Here is a 3,371-nt window from a genome sequence, read left to right as displayed (position 1 = left end):
TGTCAAGGAAATTGCCACATGGCTGCACCAGGACAAAAATCACCTGCGACGATACTAGAACAGGGCTGCAGTTGTGTGAGATGCGGGTCTAAACGCACACTCTGTGTATTCAGGTTAGAAAACTAGTTTTGACTGTGATCTGTGGCCCACACCGCAGTATTTTACTTAGGACTGTATTGCAGAAAGACACCCATCCCCTCGCCACCAAAAAAGGGGCAGATGCGTAGACAGATGATCCTTTCACAGAATCACAGAATTGATTGGGCTGGAAAAGACCTCAGAGATCATCAAGTCCAACCCTTGGTCCAACTCCAGTCCATTTACTAGATCATGGCACTAAGTGCCATGTCCAGTCTCAGTTTAAAAACCTCCAGGGACGGCGAGTCCACCACCTCCCTGGGCAGCCATTCCAATGCCTGACTGCTCTCTCTGGAAAGAATTTCTTTCTAATATCCAGCCTAAATTTCACCTGGCAGAGTTTAAGCCCATGCCCCCTTGTCCTATTGCTTTCCAACATACAGCTCTGAAGGCCATTAAATAAAACAATGGTGGATTATAAAACTAATATAGACACAAAACTGGCTTTGAAGACACATAGCTGCCCTTAACCACAATCTACGCCTTATCCATATCTCCCTGGCTGCACAGGGCTCGAGCTCCCTAGAGCAAGAGCATCCTCACACAACCTGGGCAAGAGCTGGAGCTGGTGACAGGAGATCCTGGCAGCCTTTGTAGGGCTCCCAGGTCGGTGTATGGGGGACAGTGAAGCACATTATACCTTCCTGTTAAAGCTACAAAGGAACAGACGAGTGCCTGGCAGCCTTTCCCTGTGGAGGGAAGGAGCCTGAGCCTCGCTCCTGCACTCAAAACTTGCTGCTTGCTTCTGTCAGGGGATGTGCAAAAGAGGAGGCAATTCTTCATGAGACTCTAAAGCATTATTAAAGAGCATCTGAAGTTGCAGACACACCTCCATCAACTAAATGTGCCAATAGGCAGCTTCACACCCTCAGTACAAAGAGATATTTGCTTCATAACCTGATCCAGCTGAAACACTAAGACATGTTCAGCAACAGCTGGACTGAGAGTATTCTACAAGGGGTTCAAAAGGCATTTACATATGTAGTTAGGAGCAACACACCTATTGACAAAAGATCTACTAAGATTAAAACTATAATATTAAAATCTGCAGTTTCGGCAGTAGTTGTTCCTGTTTTATTAAACCCTATTTTAAAACTCTTACTTTGTTTCCTCTGGTCTATTTTATTTTGCAAACATTTAAGCTAAAATGAACAATAGCAGGGAAAAAAAGCAGCTAGGTACAAAGCTTCAGAATAAATGTCTAACAGATTATTTACATGCTTTAGATGTGTGTGTAAAACACATGTGTGTAAAAGCATTACTTGTTTTCAAGGCTGCATTGCATCACATTAGTAATAAAATAAGATTTACTCATGCTTTTATGTGCTCTCCTTGCATCACTTATCAAGAATCCACTACAGGTCTGGTGAATGCTAGAAGACAGATTAATCATGGCTCCAGCTAATCTATTTTATCTACTTAAATGTTTCAACTTCTTACACGGCTTCAAAAAGCTAGCGTCCACTGTTTGAACCATCCACACAGTGAAAATGAATAGCACAGCTGAAAAATAGTTTTGTGCTGAAATAAGAGCAAGCAGGAAGCCACACACTTTCAAGAACAAAAAACAGCAGCTCTGTCCCTGCTGCTGATTTGCAGAGGGTGCCTGGTAATGGAGGATGTTGGATAAACACATTTGAGCTGTGCCAGGCATAGGACTGAGGTTAAATGAGAGGAAGTGAAAGTTCACAGCATAGGAAGGCCTCACTGGAAAGATATCAAAGATAACCATTACAGTAATGAGATACATAAAGTGCCTCAAACATCTGAATGACATGATTGTATCAGCTTGTGGACTCTAGATTTACTAGGTTTACTGCCCGATTGCCAGAATTAACAACAACAAAACCAAAAATAAACAAAAAAATCAGCTGGGGGGGGGGGGAACTCTTACTGTCAGTTTAACATCCTTCTCCTCTAGCATCCTTGCCAATTCTGATGGGTTTAGCTTTCAATTAAATATCAATTTAAAATGTGGATTAAAGGCTTTAAGTGTACCTCAAAGAGTGCTCAGTCTCAGCTGCTGTCAAAAACAAAAGATAAATATAGAGGTGACTACTGGCAGGGACTGTAGAATGGAGGACTAATAAAAAACACCTTTTTTTTTTTCTTCTCCCTTTAATTTCTTATGGTTGAAAAACCATGGCAACTGAGTTTGCCTGTAGATGTTACTGACAATTGTAACTGTGGTAGGGCAGACAAGATATGTGTGTCAAGGTGGCCTCTTTAGAAGCCGCTGATGGGAACATTCTGCTCTCAACTGAATTAAAAAAACCCTGAAGTCACAGAAGCTTCACAGGCCATTTCTGCTGAAGTACGAAAGATGTTTAAATTCTGGTTACAGCATTATTTGAAAGTGTCCACTAATTTACTTCTCAAATACATTACATTTCTTTATCTTCCACAGACTTTGAAATCAGGAAATTGTGTGTCAGAACTGGATGACTTGTCTTTTTCTTGCTTGATTCTTCTGAACTATTTCCATAGTAACTTTGGCTTCATACAATGGGATTGGTTCATCCAGCTGAGGCCTAAAATGAAAGAATCTGTCAAATGTCTGGTGAGCATGCTCAGATCAACAGAAATATTGCAGGGCTACTGCTATAGACTTTACTTTCACTATGTAAACTTTGCTCCTTATACAAAAGAAAAGTTTATAGCTTTGCTGGGATTCACAGAAGAAGGGAAGAACCCTAAAGCAAACAGGAAAGAGAAGTTAATTAAAAGATATTTATCTTATGGGGTGGGGAAATGGTGGTGGTGGTGAGGCTTTTGCTCAACAGCAATACTGTTAACCCTGCATTAAGAGAAAGAATCTTCCATTTCCATCTCATTATGGGAGTCTTTGTAACTAGTGAAGCTGTCACTCTTCTCAGAAGAGTATTAGACAGACCTACTATCTTTTAAAGCCAACACATGCTCCTTCTAGATCAAGAAAAGCACATACTGCCTGTGTTAAATTTTGACATAGTACATGCCACAGCAAAATCAAGGGATTTACCAAGTTCTTGTGTTTAGCCTGCTATAGTACAAACAGAAATAGACCATAAACTGCTCCATATGAACGATGTGAGGCATCTTTTCCTGAGCATCCCAATATAAATTTGCAGTACAGTGCTGACAAAAGTTTTCTAGTTCAAATGCTGAATTTAAAAAATAATAATAATTAAAAAAATAAATCACATCTGTCTCACCTGAAAATTTTCCTTGATAATTTCTCCATTATATCTTCT

Source organism: Nesoenas mayeri (genome assembly GCF_963082525.1).
Source record: "Nesoenas mayeri genome assembly, chromosome: 1".
Classification (NCBI taxonomy): domain Eukaryota; kingdom Metazoa; phylum Chordata; class Aves; order Columbiformes; family Columbidae; genus Nesoenas; species Nesoenas mayeri.
This window is presented reverse-complemented; position numbering follows the sequence as displayed.